Source organism: Stenella coeruleoalba, assembly GCF_951394435.1.
Source record: "Stenella coeruleoalba genome assembly, chromosome: 2".
Lineage (NCBI taxonomy): Eukaryota > Metazoa > Chordata > Mammalia > Artiodactyla > Delphinidae > Stenella > Stenella coeruleoalba.
Genome location: NC_137147.1, coordinates 69637745 through 69657304, shown reverse-complemented (window position 1 = coordinate 69657304; position 19560 = coordinate 69637745). Strand labels below are relative to the sequence as shown.

General features: G+C 33.8%; 1 long non-coding RNA gene across 1 annotated transcript in view; it reads left to right on the top strand.

The window, feature by feature from the left end:
• The window catches only part of LOC307181328, a 592448-nt gene that overhangs the window by 513771 nt on the left and 59117 nt on the right, over window positions 1-19560 (top strand). The window contains exon 6 of the long non-coding RNA XR_013826451.1: window positions 16359-16458. This is a non-coding gene — a long non-coding RNA (uncharacterized lncRNA). The remainder of the gene's footprint in view (window positions 1-16358; window positions 16459-19560) is intronic.

Here is a 19560-nt window from a genome sequence, read left to right as displayed (position 1 = left end):
AGCTGGTTTGTGCATCAAAACCCTCCTGGAAGGGCAGTACATATCCATGTTCATCATAAACCACCATGGGATACTCTTGGATTAGTTTCTGTTTTCTCCTTGTTTCAATTCTAGTAACTTCCCTTTACTCTCATTCTGTTTTATTATAATGCCTCTTTTGATTTCTTATTGCATACATATAATAACCTCTAAAAATTCTTGTATGGAACAAAGCAGTAGAATAATATTTCCTCCATTTTCTAAAGTAAATCATCATCTAAATTGATCTCTTCATGCTTTTTTGTTTTTATAAACATATGTTACTATATTTCCCTTCCATTTTTGAATAGGTTCTATATTGTGGCTTTTCTCTCAGTTCATCTTTGACTTAAGACTATTTTATCTGAGCATGACTGCTACCTCCATTAGGTAGCATTCATGTAGATTATGAAGTATATTGTGCCTTATAACTAATGCAATGAATGAGCCCTGCATTTGGTCTTCCCACTTTAATAAGGACAACAAATAAGTATTCCTCCTGATCCCAGCAGACTGGTTTACTTGAGAACTTTAGGGGTTCTTGCCTAATAACTTGAACTACAGTTTTTTTTTTTTCTTTCAATAATTTAGTGTTGAAGTGTACTAGGGAGAAAATTAGAGTAATAATCATAGTCTGAGTGGACAGCTTTACAGATGTGATATTTTCTCTTCATTTATCAACTCTCCTGCCTTGGCAAATCTGTTCTTGTGGTCAGAAAAGGATGCCTCCCTTCCAGCACTCACATCTGCTTCCTTGCATTTTTATCCTTTCTCTGACACACTGCCAAGAGGACACCCTTTTAAGAGGTTAGGTCATTGCAAACATTTGTGGCAAACGTACTTTATTTCATAGATTTTTCCACATATTCCTTTGTTCAGTCCACTGATTAGCAGTTATAAAGCTGGTTGTAAGGATTTTATTTTCTATCTTTCCAAGCATGCTTCAGCAGGCTTCTGTTTCTCCCTTTCCTGTACTGAACTGTCTATTCATATTTTTTAAATAAATCAATTAAAACAAAAATGAAGGGGCCATTAGACTTTCTCTTCAGCCCATCTTCCTTGCTATTGAACTTCATCAAAATTTAAAACATTTGGTACTAGTATTTTTTCCCTGAAAAGACTATTTCCATCTTTGTCCTCTGCTTATATTAGACTATGAAGTCCTTTCTTCTTTTCTCAACTGTAAAATCCTACCTGTTCATTAATATTCAAATCAAATGCCATTTTCTCTAAGAACACTCTCCTTATTTCTCAATGTAGAATTAAATACTTCTCTTCATTCTTTCCAAATACTTAAAATTATCTCTTAACACTGGCTAGTGTAGTATTAATACTTATTTCATCCTGCTGCATATCACAGTTATCTTTACAATCTGGTGGCCAGTAAGCATGTGATCCCCCTGAGGACAGAGATCATGTCCCATTTAATTTTAATTTACCACAACATTAAGCATATTGGTTTGTTCATTGGTTTGTTAGTTGGTTAAATAATGATTCTCTTAATAGATACCAAATAATCAAATCAATATAGCCAATACTTCTCTCTTACTAACCTAATAATAGAGACAATGCAAAAATCTAGTTTCTTAGATATAACTAGAAATAATATCAGAGTCTCTGTGTTGAAAACATATTGCAAACCAATCTAAATTTAGATTGTTAAAAATATTTGCATAATAGGTGATAAATAAATTAAAATAGCTTAAATAGATTAAAAATGTTTCCTATTCAATATACTGCTGGTCCTCTGTAACGCAAACTTAATTTAGGACCCTTTATTTCTTGAAATCACCCTCAAGTGTTGTCTTCTATGCAATGAACTGAATCTTGAAATTATGTAACATAGTCATCCTTGTGAAACAGGACCTTTTACTTTTCACAAAAAAACATTGAAAATAAGACTATGCGTTATGAGGAATTATGAATCACAAAGATAAGTAGATTCCCTTGTTATTTATAGGATTTATAAAGTGTCTACTAGCTAACAAAATAGGGTAAGCAACTTTAGGTATGTATCCTAGATAATTTGAGAGTAGACAAGGACTGATGTGTAAGATTGCTCCTTGAAATATTATAAAATGGCAAAAGTGGAAATAATGGGCCAGATATCGTCTACTGCATCTCCAATTTACTCTCTATCCTTCCTGGTCCTGCTTAGACTTGGGATACTGACTTATAAGGACTACATCCAAAAGCTCCCTTGCTCTCTGACTTCAGGTTAGGTTCAGTTCCTCCAATGAAGAACACTGGCAAGAGTTAGCAAGGAAAAAGGAGAGATGGGTCTGACTATTTATCCTATGGATTTCTTCCCCATGATGTCTCCTTAGCTAGCTGAGTCTCTCCATGGAAGGTCACTGTTAGTTCTCCAGGTGGTTCCCTCTTTTTCCAGGTGTGCTAACCTCTTCTTCCCTCACCCAGCCCCAGTTCCAGATTTATTGCTGGTAATTTCCTTATTCTCCTTTCTTTGTATTTAAACATTCCTCAAGTTATTCTTAATTGTTCAGCATCTGTTTCCTGAACAGACACCAACTAACACAAAATATAAAAACTTTGAGTCAGGTCATGCTTTTCTATGTTCCCTTTCTTCTGTCTCTATGACCATGGAGACAGGTATCAAATGGATTTTCCAACAACCTGGATCCCTGACTGACTACAATGAGGGGAGGAGCTCTGTATAGGACATATAGCATACACTAAAATAAACCTTCCATAAATTACTGATATTGGGATGTTTCTTATTATTGTGTAATAACCAAACCTATCATTACTAATAAACATTCAACTGTCAGGCAATGTTCTAAGTTTTGTGAACAAAATAAAGAACAAAGTTCCTGCCATCAAGAAGTTTACATTCTACTAGGAAAGAAAGATGATTAAAAAGTAGACAACATAATATCGGTTTTTGAGTGATAAGTGTTACGATAAAAAATGAGAGCATAGGTAGTTTGTATAGGTTACTATCTATATTAGTTTCCTAGGGCCATTATACAAAGTGCCACAAACTTACTTGCTTAAACAACAGAAATGTATACAATCACAGTTCTGGAGGCTATTAGTCTAATACCAAGGTGTTGACAGCACCATGCTCCCTCTGAAACCTATAGGGGAGAATTCTTTCTCACCTCTTCCTAGATTTTGATGGCAGCCATTATCCCTTGGCATTCCTTGGCTTACAGTTGCTTCTTCTTATAAGGACATCAGACACACTGGACTAAGAGAACACTCTACTCCTGTATAAACTCATCTTTATTACATCTGTAATGACCCTGTTTCCAAATAAGTCCACATTCTGCAGTATTGGGGGTTAACACTTTAACATATCTTTATGGAGGATACAGTTCAACCCATAACAATATTAGGGTCAGTATTTCTCAATGCAATAATGTAAAAATGAAACATTATTCAAATGAAATGTATTCTATATTTAAACTATAATGATAAAATAATTTATAATTTCTAAAGAACTCATTGTTTTCATAAATCAACAGACTGCTGTTTTTCCTGTTCTCTATAAATCTGTATTTGTTTTTTGTTACAACTATTATGTCCCCACCAAACTTTTAATGTAGAGAGTGTTCTGAGAACATTTATCAATGCCGAATATTTTACACAAATTGAAACCATAGTATGTAATTCAAGTTGCCCTGAGAAAGTTTTGTTTTTATTTTTTTAGACTGAGTATCTCTATGGTTGACAGGATAAAATGTTAATGAGATAGTTCCATATCGCTCATTATGATGCTCATCACTGGGTAATTTTACTTTTATCCTGTCAATTGTGTTTTGTTTGGAAACAAAAATCCATTTAATATTACAATATATAAATATGTTAATACATTCTTAAATATTAATAATTCCCTGTAACATCATATCTTCTGAATAATAAAAGCATATTTAATTTCCGGCTTTATCCATTAGAAAAGAGCCAAGCTAAGTTAGAAGTTATTAAAAAGAAACACCCTGAAAAAAAATAATGTGCAAGAAAAAAAATTAGGTGGCTTCCCTGGTGGCGCAGTGGTTGAGAGTCCGCCTGCCGATGCAGGGGACACGGGTTTGTGCCCTGGTCCGGGAAGATCCCACATGCCGTGGAGCGGCTGGGCCTGTGAGCCATGGCCACTGAGCCTGCACATCCGGAGCCTGTGCTCCGCAACGGGAGAGGACACAACAGTGAGAGGCCTGCGTACCGCAAAAAAAAAAAAAAAAAAAAAAAAAAAAAATTAGGAAATTTATATATGTTTTAAAAAACTAAATTGCATGTTACAATGACAATATGCTTGACTTACAGTATTTTTTGCTTTACTTTATTAATTAGTAGACTTGATTTATTAGAGTAGCTGTAGGTTACAGAAAAATTGAACGGAAAGTACAGAGTTCCCTATACTCTCTCCCTTCTCATCTGTCCCCCCCACAAACCCCAACCAGTTTCCCTATTATTAACATCTTGCATTGGCCTGGTACTTTTATTAAAATTGATGAACCAATATTGATATGTTATTGTTAACTAAAGCCCATAGTTTAAAGTTCACTCTTTTATTGTACAGCTCTATGGGCTTTCCCAAATGTATAATGTTATGTATCTATCATAAGAGTATCATACGCAATAGTTTCACTGCCCTGAAAATCCCCTGTTCTCTACCTCTTCACCCCTCCCACATCAACCCCTAGCAACTACTGATTTTTTTTATTTTTACTATCCCTATAGTTTTTCTCCTTCCAGGAGGTCAGGTAGTTGGAATCATACAACATGCAGACTTTGCAGACTGGCTGCTTTCACTAAGTAATATATATTCAATGTTCCTCCATGTCTTATCATGGCTGGGTAGCTTATTTCTTTTTATCCCTGAGTAATATGCCATTGTATGGATGTACCACAGTTTATCTGTTGTATTCCATTCACATTTTGAAGGACCTCTTGGCTGCTTCAAAGTTTTGGCAATTACGAATCAAGCTACAATAAACTTTCATGTGCAAATTTTTGTGTGGTACAGTGTGCCTCTTCTTTGTTCTTAAATACTTCTGTATAAACTAATCAGAAGCTGGCAGTGCATTGTTGATGTTGGCTTCAAACCTTAAAGGTAACCTTGTAATTTTTAAAGAGAAGTTTTTTATTGTCAGTTTTATAAAATGATATATTTGCTGGCCTTGACATAATAATGTACTACAGTTTACTTTCCATTCCTTGACATGTTTGAGAAATTAGACAGCAACCATATCCTTGGACCAGCATCCAGATTACAAAAAGGAAAGGGAGAACAAATATTCATTGAAGATATGTATCATATCAGGAATTGTACTAAGGATTACAGATCTATAATCTCCATATACATAGATATGATAAGAAAATTAAGGCAAGGAAAGTAATGAAGCAATGATAATTATTTCAATTCTTTAGGGAAAAGTCTATATTCAAATTCAGTTTACTTTTATTGAAAAACACTAAACAAAAACAAAAAACCCTTTAGTTCAAAATATTCTAAATTACATATTACCTATAAACCTTATGAACCTTTATGCAGATAGATTATTTTCTTTAATGGATCAAATCATATTCAAACCATTGCAATGCTGCTCCTTATTTTATTTTACTTAATTTTATATTCTATTTTATTTTTTAGTAGAATATTAGCTGGCCATGGGGAATATCAGAAGGTGAAAAAAGAGAAAATGGAGCAAAAGAAATATTTGAGTTAATAATGGCCAAGAATTTTCCAAAATTAATAACACACACCAAATACAAACCTGAGAAGTTAAAAGAACAGCAATGAGGGTATATATCAAATTCTATACTTAGTCATATCATATTCAAACAACAAAAAAGCAAAGATGAAGAGACATCTTGAAAGGAGCCAAAGTAAACAAGACACCTTACTTATAGAGAAATAAGGAAAAAAATTACAATGGACTTTTCATCAGAAATCATGCAAGCAAAAAGAGAGTGAGGTGAAAATTTAAAGTATTTAAAATAAAGAAAAAAATCAAAGTATAGATTTCTATATCCAGTGAAATTATCCTTCAATAGTGAGGGAGAAATAAAGACCTTTTCAGACAAAAACAAACTGAGAGCCTTCCTGGCCAGTAGACCTGCCTTGCAAGATATGTTAAAAGAAGTTCTTCAGGGAGAAGAAAATTTATATGGGTCAGAAACTGGATCTGCATAAAAGAAAGGAAAAATATCATCAAAGGAATAAAAGAAGGTAAAATAAAATATTTTATATTGGGTTGTATGGTAGTTCTATTTATTTTTTATTTTCTTAGCAATCCCACTACTGGGCATATACCCTGAGAAAACCATAATTCAAAAAGAGTCATGTACCACAATGTTCATTGCACCTCTATTTACAATAGCCAGGACATGGAAGCAACCTAAGTGTCCATCGACAGACGAATGGATAAAGAAGATGTGACACATATATACAATGGAATATTACTCAGCCATAAAAAGAAATGAAACAGTTATTTGTAGTGAAGTAGTTGGACCTAGAGTCTGTCATACAGAGTGAAGTAAATCAGAAAGAGAAAAACAAATACCGTATGGTAACATATATATATGGAATTAAAAAAAATGGTTCTGATGGACCTAGGGGCAGGACAGGAATAAAGACACAGACATAGAGAATGGACTTGAGGACACGAGGAGGGGGAAGGGTAAGCTGGGACGAAGTGAGAGAGTGGCATGGACATATATACACTACCAAATGTAAAATAGATAGCTAGTGGGAAGCAGCCCCATAGCACAGGGAGATCAGCTCCGTGCTTTGTGACCACCTAGAGGGGTGGGATAGGGAGGGTGGGAGGGAGACACGAGAGGGAGGGGATATGGGGATATATGTATACGTATAGCTGATTCACTTTGTTATACAGCAGAAACTAACACAGCAATGTAAAGCAATTATACTCCAATAAAGATGTTAAAATATTTTATTTTGTTATTCTTAGTTGATCTAAAAGATAACAGTTTGTTTAAAATAATAATAATAATGTTTTGGGTGATTATAGCATATAAATAAGTGACATTATTGGCAACAGTATCCAAGAATGGGAGGGAGGAATCGAAAATACTTTTATAGGGTACTCATACCAAGTGTGAAGTGATATTTGTGTTATTTGATTTATTTAAAGTGTCATTCAAAGGTAGACTGAGATTAGTTAAAAATGTATATTGCAAACCCTAGGGCAACCACTTAATTTTTTTTTTTAAGTATAATCATCATTCTAAGAGAGGAGATACAGTGGAATTATATAAAATGTCAAAACCAGAGAAGGCAGAAAAAGAGGGTAGGGGCAAAGAACAAATGATATTAATAGAAATCAGCTACAAACATGGTAGATATCAATCCAGCTATATCAATAATCACTTTAAATGTACATGGTCTTAATATACCAACTAAAGAGGGATATTGTCAGAATGAATAAAAATAAAAACCTCAACATCTAGTTGACAGCTTTCCCTTTATTTATTTAATAAACCTGAACATCATTTCACATCTAATTCCTAAAGTTAAAATAAAAACTCATATTGATGAATATACCTTGTCTTACATAGTTCATTGATGTTTAAATCAAACATCCCATGGTACCATGCAACTGATCTTCCACATTTAGAAGCACAGCATATCTGTGCCACTGTAGTTTTCCTTGTGGCTCCCTGCCCAGAGCTTACTTTGAAAAGTCACTTCCCTACTGAGATTCCATGACATTCATGGAACTGAGGAAAATGTAAATATATTCATATTAAGGTAAAAATAAAGTTTAGCCTTAAAATTACTACGTATCCAATTTTTATCTACTGTTCTACAAGAAATTCTAGAGGAAATTAGTAAATCACATAAATTTTAAGGAAATTTGAGCCTTTAAAATATGAGATCTTGTAATTTGTGTTTGTACTTTCTGTATTTTACAAGAACTGGATGTTCTTTTTACATTTGTCCCCATGTTTAGTACCAATCCATGGTTTCTGGATCAAGTGAGGCCTAATTTATTTATTTAGCAAGATATTTACTTATTGAGCAAGATTTGAGAGATCACAATGCATATAAAACCGTCAGTTGGCTCCTTTCTGCTCTTTTTAATTATTAAGTAAATATTCATAATATATGAAGAATGAGAAATTAATGTGAGAGCAGATGAGGGATAGGTGATAGAAGAGAGATATATTTGAAAATATGGAAGAGGTTAATGCAAACATGACAGCTTTGAAACCTACTTGCTATTCTGTCCTAAATCACCATGTGTTTCATCAGGATGAAGTGGTCTTTTGTAACAGAAATAGTAGTGCAGAAATAACTGAATCATTTTGTATTTCTAAATAATAATAATAATGAGCAAATGGATCTTTTATTTATAGGTTTTTAAAAAAAAGTCAATGACACCCTAAACATGCAGGCACATGAATGTGTCTAATTCACTTTTATAAAGCGCTTACATGGTCTCCTAGAAATGATGGTTATTGAGCCAATGGAATATCATGGGGTAGGAATAGGAAATGGAACCCTTAGTCACAAGTAATATCTGTTGATGAAATGGCTAGAAATTGAATATGCACTACTCAGTGTCATCAATAAGAAGGTGAAACTCATAGGTGATGGAATAGAACATGGCCCTAAGGTCTGTTATAATGCCCAAATCTCTCATCTCATGATTTACTTTTATTAGTGTTCCTATGAAGGACATTAATGAGTTTATGTACTGGGGAACCATTTGTTTATGAAAAGCTTGCTTCATTGCATGCCAAATCCATGCAAGTTTCTTTACAGATCCCCTTTTAAGTGGTGATATTTTTCTGAAAAAGACGGTTTTGTTGCAGATCCATGGAGCAATCTATGGTTTATAGGAGTTATTGTTCTTTCATAGTATTCATATTAATACCTAGGTAGAAAATTAACCCAAAAGAAAAAGAAGATAAAGTGGTGGCAAATTTATTTTATCCTCAATTTGGGCAAAAATATGTAAAAGTTGATAACATTATCTATGATATCTAGAAAAAATAGGTGATTGAAAAGAAAATTAGACAAATTAAAAATATTTGTCATTATGGTTTTTAAAATTTTTCGTTTAGTTAATCTGTTTAGAAATATCAATAAAAGCCAAACATGTCACCCAAAGTAACCACATACAAAATGATAATTATGTTGAAATCTTAGACTGACCCACATATTTGATGGAGAGTAAAGTGTTGACAGTCTGTGCCGGAAAAAGAAAGTCCATTCCTTCTATTGAATCTTGGTCAATAGACCAATTTCAATCTTCTATTGAAATTCCCTGAATTTCACTTAACTTGCAATTGGAATCATAGGACTGGGGTATCATTCAATGGGGAATATTAAAATGAGTTTTCTCATTTTTGCAGTGATTTTATACAAAAGAAGAATCATCATTTTCATGAAATATTTTTCTACATACGAAAATGAATTTTGCTTGTGAAGTCTGTGCTATTTTACATTTTTCTAAATATACTTAATCACCTGACAAAGATAGAATAGAAGCCATATTTTGATTTGTTTATTATCTTTATAGATTCTAAAGATTGAGTTAGAATTCAGACAAAACATAAAGCACTTAGTGAATTTGAATGTTGTATTCTAAAGACCACACTGATATGATCTTGTCCTTTGCTGTTCTATTGCTTTCAAGTAGCAGATTAAAGTTTTCATTGCTATAAAGGATTATTATTTTTTTAATCTGTCATTTTTTCTCAATGGTTGCTATAACCTTTAATTATCAGTACAAGAAAAGCAAGTTATTTCCCACAGATGAAAACATTATCCATCTTGAGTTTTATGTATTTTGGATAAAAAAATAATTAAGCACAGTTCAATTAGTATTTTTACTTAAAAAGTAAAAATAAACAGAATTCTAAACTACACGTCTTCTGATGTAGGCATGCTGTCCAAACATTAGCAATCTGACTTAAAATACATCTTCATTTCATTATATAATAAAATATTGCAAATCTGTGCAAAAGGCGAACTAGATTTGTTAGAATGTTTTGAATGTCTGTTTATTTACCTTCTTCTAGAGTATTCCTTCCATCCATGTAAGTAGAAATTGGTTTATTTTATGCAAAAATACCAACACTTTTAGTTTTTTAAGGAACCTCCATACTGTTCTCTATAGTGGCTGTATCAATTTATATTCCCACCAACAGTGCAAAACGGTTCCCGTTTCTCCAAACCCTCTCCAGCATTTATTTTTTGTAGATTTTTTTTATGATGGCCATTCTGACCGGTGTGAGGTGATGCCTCATTATAGATTTGATTTGCATTTCTCTAATAATTAGTGATGTTGAGCATCTTTTCATGTGCCTCTTGGCCATATGTATATCTTCTTTAGTGAAATGTCTATTTAGGTCTTCCACCCATTTTTTAATTGGGTTGTTTGTTTTTCCGATATTGAGCTCCATGAGCGGTTTGTATATTTTAGAGATTAAGTAAGCCAGAAAGAGAAAAACAAATATTGTATATTAATGCATATCTGTGGAATCTAGAAAAATGGTACAGATGAACTTATTTGTAGGGCAGGAATAGAGACATAGATGTAGAGAACAGACATGTGGACACAGTGGGGGAAGAGGAGTGTGGGACAAATTGGGAGATTAGGTTTGACATAAATACACTACCATGTGTAAAATAGATAGCTAGTGGGAACCTGCTGTACAGCACAGGGAACTCAGCTGAGTGCTCTGTGACGAACTAGATGGGTGGGATGGTGGGGGTACGGAGGTCCAAGAGGGAGGGGATATAGGTATACATATAGCTGGTTCACTTTATTGTACAGCAGAAACTAACACAGCATTGTAAAGCAATTTCACTCCAATAAAAAAAAATACAAACACTTATTTCTAAATGCTATCTGGAAAAAAACAATAATATATATAGGGTCTTTGTTCAGACAGGCTTAAGATACATCAGGTATATAATCTCATATTCTGAGTTGCAAAGAAGGGGTATTTTCCAATACCATTAAGGCTGATATAAAACCAGATAATTGGTAGGTCAGGATTCTAATAAGTGGGAGGTGAAAAATTACTTATTTGTGTCCACTGCATGCTTGAATCTATACAATAAATATAGTTCTGTACTGTTTAATGGCTTCCAACTGAGAAGAGTTAGGAAACAAAACTGACCTATATATGTAGGAAATAATATATGAACAATACTAAATTATACAACTATCTTATCCGTTACATAATTTGTTTGAGCAACAACTGTGTTAGGTGCTACAGTAGTAAAGAAATGAACCAAGTGTACATTTTACTCTTCGGAGGGGGATAATGAAAAAGCAGAAAGCAAAAATAATTGATGTAGAATCAAATAAATCTTTAAATATATATATTCAAATATATATATACCTACACATATATGTAGACATGCAAAATAATTGAAAAACCTTTTGCGGGGGGAAGTGTTGCAGCTTTATTATGAAATTGCATTTAATTTGGGTCTAGAAAGGTTGTAAGGAATGCATTTAACTCTAAAAGTATAAAATCATCTTAAGTGCAAAGGGAACCTAAAATGAATAATAACTTCAAGAAATATTCATTTACTTATTCACTCACTAAGCATGTATTGACGGATTTGTATAAATTCAGAGGGGGAAAAATACAAGAATTCTCTTGTGACTGGAGCATGAAAGGGAAAATAGTAGTAAGGGCTGGAAAAGGGCAAGATGAAACCAAAAAGTGGAGGGTCTTAAATTCCTTCCTAAATGAATGTGCTATAATCTGTAGGCAAGTTAGGGCCAATTCACTCTATTCTATGCCTCTACACAGCAGTCTAGAAACTCGCAGGATATAAAATGGGTACAGAAAGCAAACTGATATGAATTCAGGCCAATTTACCCCAGGTATCAGGAGACGGAGCTTCTGCATTATTTTCGATCATGGTACTTCCAAACAGCAACGCAGGGAAGTAGAACAATTAATATAGACTGTCATATGTTTTATTAATTATCTTGATTTAGAGTCAATCCAAGAAGTAATGAGCCATTATTGCTTAGGAAGTTTCTAGAGCAGGTGATCTCAAAGAAATCCTTATTTATATAACTCAAATTCTTCCACTTCACAATCAGAATCCTTGTAATCTGCATCCCAGTCTTCCCCCAAGGTGAGACACTCTAGACCACTGATAAGTGGGCCACAAATTAGTGTTTATCTCATTTGCCTGTGCTCATTGAGATGGAGAATCCAGTGCCAGAACCTACTCTGGGCTAAAGAGAACCTGGTGCAGGACTTTGATTTTGATTGTGAAAGATGGAAAGCTTTTTCTTGGCCTTAAGTTGAAGTGAGATATTGTATAGTCTTGTGCATGAGGGGAGTATTTCTGTGAAAATAGTTCCAACCCAGTGGAAGGAGAGATAACAAATTGAGATAAGCTGAATTCTAATTTTTTCATTTGGATCCTGAAATCACATTTACTTGAAATCAGATTGTCCCTGGGCTTAGTTATATTAGTCAACTTTTTTTTTTCATATATGTCAGTTGTCCCCAAGTGTCTTTTTTGTATCTGAAAATGTCTTTCTTTTACCTTCATTTTAAAAAAGATTTATTGAGGTATAAGTGATATAAAAAGCAGATATTTAATGAATACAATTTGATGAGTTTGGACGTATGCATACAACCAAGATATCACCACAATCAACATAATAAACATAGCCATCACCTCCAAAAGTTTCCTTGTGTATCTTTTTGTTTGTTTGTTTTCTGTGGTAAGAACATTTAACATGCGATCTAACCTCTTAAGATTTTGAGTTCACAGTATAGTATTGACAGTATAGGCGGTGTGTTGTACAGCAGATCTCTAGAACTTACTCATCTTGTACAACAATTGAAACCATGCCCCCTAGAATTAAGAGAAGCTGATGGCTAATAGAAATTCTTGAGCTTGTCTTGCAGAGCAACAGACAGGGGGAACAGCTTGTTGAAACCCTTCTGCTTTCGTCACCTGTCTTCATTGATTAACCTCACTTCAGTTATTTTGCTTTTCTTTTTTCCCTTCTTTTTAACAGACATCTTCGCAGCTTCACACAGCCCAGTTGTTTTACAGGAACTTGGAGTCAGCTCCTGTGCAGCGTAAGCCAGCTAAGACTGGTTGGCACCACCGACTCTAAAACTGGGCCCACGCAGGTGTTCAATGAATGGGCTTTTGACATCAGAGGGCTGGAACATGCCTCCAATTTGAATAGCAGAAGCATGTAACTCCCATGCCCCTGCGTAGAGCACCGATTACCCCACCTTTTCCCTATCTCCAATCACCTTTCCCCATGCCTAAGACCACCCTGCTTATCCCATAAAATCCCAACTCCCTCGCCTTCGTGGGGGTGGATCTCAGACTTGTTCTCCCTTCTTGCTTGGCTGTCTTGTAGCAGCAGTAAACCTCCACATCTCAGTGTTTGGCTTGCTACATGTCTGGCAAGTTGACCTGGTTCCCTAACACCGTGATTTTATACTTATTCAGTAACTCCCCATCACCTGGCAAACACCACGGTCTTTTCTTCTTCTGAGTTTGACTATTTTAGGTACCTCATACAAGTGGAATCATGTAGTATTTGTCTTTCTGTGACTGACTTATTACACTTAGTATGCCTTCCAGGTCCATCCATGTTGGTGCAAATGGTACAATTTCCCTCTTTTGTGAGACTGAATTATATGGTCATTTAGTTACAGGCCTCAGAAGAATATTCAGGATGTGAAGAATCACTTCCAAGAGAATGTTAATGATATTATCCAGGGACAGGATGAATAGAGGAAATACATTTGAAGGAATTCTACATTTAATGAACAGGCAAAGAAAGGGAAGCCAATAAACAGCTAGTAAAAGAGTAGTAATAGAAGGAAAGGGAAAACTAATATCTTTGAAATCTCTACGTGGTATTTATTTATTAATCTGCTAAATCTCCTTATTCATATTGAACTCTAGCTCTGTTACTGAGGTTTCCTAGTTGAAACTATACTTTTCCAAATATAAGTGGGGAACAATATGCTACTGAGGAAGCTCTTAATTTTGCTATTCTAAAACAGGTGTATGGGGCTTCCCTGGTGGCACAGTGGTTGGGAGTCCGCCTGCCGATGCAGGGGACGCGGGTTCGTGCCCCGGTCTGGGAGGATCCCACATGCCGCGGAGCGGCTGGGCCCGTGAGCCATGGCCTCTGAGCCTGCGCGTCCAGAGCCTGTGCTCCACAACAGGAGAGGCCACAGCAGTGAGAGGCCCACGTACCGAAAGAAAAAAAAAAAAAAACATTAAAACAGGTGTGTGTTTTTTAAGCTTTCAAAACTATTTTGTAATATCAAAGGCTCAAATAAAATAAAATGTTAGCATACATGCATTTAAACATTCATACTTAGTCAAGGATTATCGTAAAGTGTTAGCACCAGGTATTGTTACAAGAGGGAACTTTGTTCTTTATTTTCCTACTTGCTATAGGCAACCACCAGTTATTTACTTCCTTTATTTCCTTTCGGTAGTTATTCCCAGCAGGACAAATCTCTTAGAGTGAAAGAACCATCAAAGTTTGAGGAAAAAAAATAATAATTTAGGTACAAATATAAAAACACCTTCTCAATCACAATTAATTTATTAGATAAACCATCTTAAGTTTTGTCTTAGAAAATAAGCAGGAGTCTTACTTTCTATCCAGGTGGGCTTAATCTAATTAATTAACTCTTTAAAAGCAGAGTCTTCTCTGGCTTGCAGTAGAAGTCATAGTGATTTGAAGCATGAGAAGGATTTAGTGTACTGGTAAAGGCTTTGAAGACGGAAGGGGCCTCATGCAAGGACCAGAGAATGTCCCCAGCTTGACCCCTAGCTGACAACCAGAAAGGAAGTGAGATCCTCATTCCTACAACTATAAGGAACTGAATTCTTACAAGAACCTGGATGAGATTAGAGGTAACTTTTCCCCCAGAACTTCCACATACAAATCAGCTTTACTGATACCTTGAATTTGAACTTGTGAGTTCATAAACAAAGAATCTAGTAGAGTCTGCCTGGACCTCTGATCTACAAAACTGTGAGATTAATAATTGGATATTATTTTGAATCACTAAATTTATGGTAATTTGTTATGGAGCAATAGGACACATGGGAAATGGAAACTAATCATTTTTGTTAATTTTTAGAGGAGTATTTCAAACCAAATAGGCAGAAATATTTAACTATATATTTTTCCATGAATTTGTTTGCTACCATTCCCTATGTTAATAAATTCAAATATCCTGAAACATCCCTCCACAGAATTGGTGAGAACATTTTGAAAAATGATTGTGGTATTTTGTCATTTGAGTTATAGTTTTCAACTGTTGTACTATATTTTCTTTAATATTTTTCTCATTTTTTCTATTTTTCAATTTGTTTAGGTTTCTGTCTAACCTGGGTTTTCTCTCTCCCACTCTATGTGTCCTCTACTTTTAAAATATCCCTATTTTAAAAGTGCTTTCCTTTTCACTTGATAGATGAATTAATTTTTTTTCTCTTTATACTTGTTTGTATGGAATTCTGTTTTTTTTATATTTTACTGCTTTTGTTCCTTTATCTTATATTTTATATTCCTAAATAAAAATTCATCTTCCTGAAGCAACTACTGAAGTTATCAAAGCATGATCCACTCCTTTCAAATTTCACCAACACATACACTTATATGCCTGTTTCACCATAACTTTATATTATTCTAAACTTATTTTTCTATAAACAAAACCGATCAGTAGCTATAAGTTGAATTTTTATGTTAAGTGACTTGTGCAATTACTTGTGCAAATATTCTTTTATTGTTCTTGTTGAGACCAGAAATTAAAGCAACCATAAGGCAAACATTTCTCTGACATATTTAGTCCATATGTGGCCTGTAAAGAGATCTCATAAGAATATCTCTTTAACTTCTTCTCTATCCTTTCTATTTGATATTAAAGTGTAACAATAAGTTATTTGTGCCTATTTTATCTGTTCTTCCTTGTACTCTGTTCTCCAAATCATATAATTTCTGTCCCAGTTACATAGAATAAATATCCAAGTTTTGTTTAAGTTTGAATCATGTAATTTTCTTCATTACCTGTATTTTCACTGATTTACTTCTTGACTTCTTTCTCGTGGTACCTTATTTCAATTATTAAAAATTCACTTAGTTTATTGTTGCTAATATACTTTCTCCCCAAAAAACATAATATAAACTAGCTCAACACTGTTTTATTTTTCAAATATTTTTCCTTCCCAATCTTCTCCTAATCAATGATTTCATTATATTTAGTTTATCTTTTAATTCTCTTGTTCCAATAAAGAATAATTTTAGATACATATATTTCTCCTTAAATTTGTTTCTAATAATATTACTAATATATTTCTCTGTTATTTACAGGTACACAACTCTGTCCCTTGGTATATAATTTCAGAGGTGTGATATAGTAATAAAAAGAAAAAAACATCCACGAGTATATTCTTGCAAACTTTCAAAAGAGGTAAGTTATATTAATGTTATCAATAGTATATGATTGCCTCCCAGTAATAATTAGATGATACAGGTAGAAGTCAATGAAAAGAGGTTAGACTTTAAAAATAATCTGAGTTTGCATTGTCAGAGTTTTCATTGTCATTTGTTTCTAGGTATTTTTTGATTTCCTCTTTGATTTCTTCAGTGATCTCTGGTTTTTTAGTAGTGTATTGCTTAGCCTCCATGTGTTTGTATTTTTTACAGACTTTTTCCTGTAATTGCTATCTAGTCTCATAGCATTGTGGTTGGAAAAGATACTTGATATGATTTCAGTTTTCTAAAATTTACCAAGGCTTGATTTGTGTCAAGATACGATCTATCCTGGAGAATGTTCCGTGAGCACTAAAAATAGAACTACCATATGACCCAGCAATCCCACTACTAGGCATATATCCTGATAAAACCATAATTCAAAAAGAATCATGTACCACAATGTTCATCGCAGCTCTATTTACAATAGCCAGGACATGGAAGCAACCTAAGTGTCCATCGACAGATGAATGGTTAAAGAAGATGTGGCACATATATACAATGGAATATTACTTAGACATAAAAAGAAACAAAATTGAGTTATTTGTAGTGAGGTGGATGGATCTAGAGACTGTCATACAGAGTGAAGTCAGAAAGAAAAAAACAAATACTGTATGCTAACACATATATATGAAATCTAAAAAATAAAAATGGTTCTGATAAACCTAGGGGCAGGACAGGAATAAAGATGCAAATGTAGAGAATGGACTTGACAACATGGGGAGGGGGAAGGGTAAGCTGGGATGAAGTGAGAGAGTGGCATGGACATATATACACTACCAAATGTAAAATAGAAGCAGCTGCATAGCACAGGGAGATCAGCTCGGTGCTTTGTGACCACCTAGAGGGGTGGGACAGGGAGGGTTGGAGGGAGACACAAGAGGGAAGAGATATGGGGATATATGTATATGTATAGCTTATTCACTTTGTTATAAAGCAGAAACTAACACACCATTGTAAAGCAATTATACTGCAATAAAGATGTTTAAAAAAAAAGCAGGGTGAGGAGAGATACAACTTGTGAGGATTGAAATTTGGATAATTTTGAGGTATGGGAAATAAAGAGTGGAAAATAAAGTTATTGGGGAACAGCTATGAGTCCTGCAAATGATACTGAGAAGGCAGAGATGGGGAGAGAAAATTATAAAAATGGTTTCCTGTACATAAAGGTCCAAAGGACTCAGAAAAGATTTGAAGTGTTTTAAGTTCCTTTCTGTCTACTGATCAGAACCAACTGTTTCTTTTAATATGACACCATCCTGAGACTGGACCACAGGGCCCCAGTTAAATTTAGGTTACTCATAAAATATTTTCCTTTAGAAATAGAAGCCTTAAATCAAACACAATGTGTAAATTAAAAAAAAAATCTAATTGAGTAGCTAGAAAATAGTAGGAAGTGATTTAAGAATTATAGCCATCTCACCTAGATTGAAATGTAATTTAAAAAATAGAATTAGAAAAGTATTTACCAAAATATGACATTTGATCCAAATTATTGTTCTTTGGTCAGAAATATTCTTTAAGCTAAATAATTATTATTGTACCAAATCAAATTTTCTATATGTTGATAAGTATCTATTTGCTATAGTCAATATTCATTGAAATCTTTTTTTTTTTTTTGTCTTCTGTGACATTGCAGGCTTCCAGTTTTGTTTCTATTTTTTGACATTTTTAATTTGTTCTCTTCATTGGTTCATTTTATTTCTCTAATTTGAGTCTGGGAGACATTTCCTAGAGCTTGATCTTTTCTTGTTCACTATAAATTCATTTCACCCACCCAAGGTCATCTCTTCTTCCCTTTTCCATTATAGTAAATGATATTCTCTTTGGTTTAGAAATCCAGTGTCAAACTTAAGACTACATCCATTTTCTCATAATTTCTCTTTTTTCCATTGCTTCTTTCATAACTCATATCTGATCAGTGACTAAATTGTAAAGAGTAAGCATTGTATTGACATGTATCGTTCTTATCTACATTTCTATAGCCACTGTCTTTCCCAAACCTCATTATTTGTTGAATTACAAATTCTAGTCCACTCCTTAGTCTCTGTCTCACTACTCTCTAAGGCAGAGTAAATGTAACCAATGGAAGAAATTAACCACCAGTGTCAACTTTGAAAAAATTTAACCTAGGGTTGGGGAAATGATGAGAGATGGATACAATCATTAAATATATTAGCTTGATCAATGTCAATTAGTACTTTAGAAACAAACTTTAAAAACTGAGGGAAAAAAGTAGGCTTTCACCAAAAGAACAAGCAAACAAGAACAATAAAAATAAACAAAAACAAAAACCGTAAGGGCTATGACACAAAGAGGCCAGAAAAGAAGGGCTAAACCAATTTAACACTACATGACATTTATCAGAAATAAGAGAAATTAGACATCCTTCCTTTGTAGAATTTGAAACAAAGAAATAAAATATAATGCTTTTCTGGAGGTGTTTTGTCCAGAGGGCATATCTAAATGATTTAAATACCTTGAAATCTATTTAGACTTGCTTTACGGTCAGTATATGGTTATTTTATTTTGTAAAACATCCTGTGTGTTCTTGAAAAGGATGTGCCTTCTGTAGTTATTTCAGTTAGGTTAAGTCAACAAAAATTCTAACAGCAAATGAACAAGAGCTGATCACCTACAGTGGACTGAAAATTACCTTTCTATGAAGTTTTGATACCTGTAACCTGGTTGTAAGAATATAATGGGATATTATTAAAGTATTGAGGGAAAACAGCTATGATGCAGAATTTTATATCCAACTAAAATGCTGTTGAACACTGAGAATATTAAAAAAAATATTCCCAGGCACATTCAGCTTCAATTGGCTTGACATACAGAGCATATACTGAAAATATTTTTGAAAAAAGTATTCAAATAAGAAAATCAATATAGACAGCATGTCAAGAGATATAGGATGCACAAATCCTAGAATATCTTAATAAAATATATTGTTAAGTCAGTTTTTAAAAATAAATGTTTTATTGTTTCACATGCATAGAAAAATATTCACAAATTATAAATATATATCATAATGAATAGC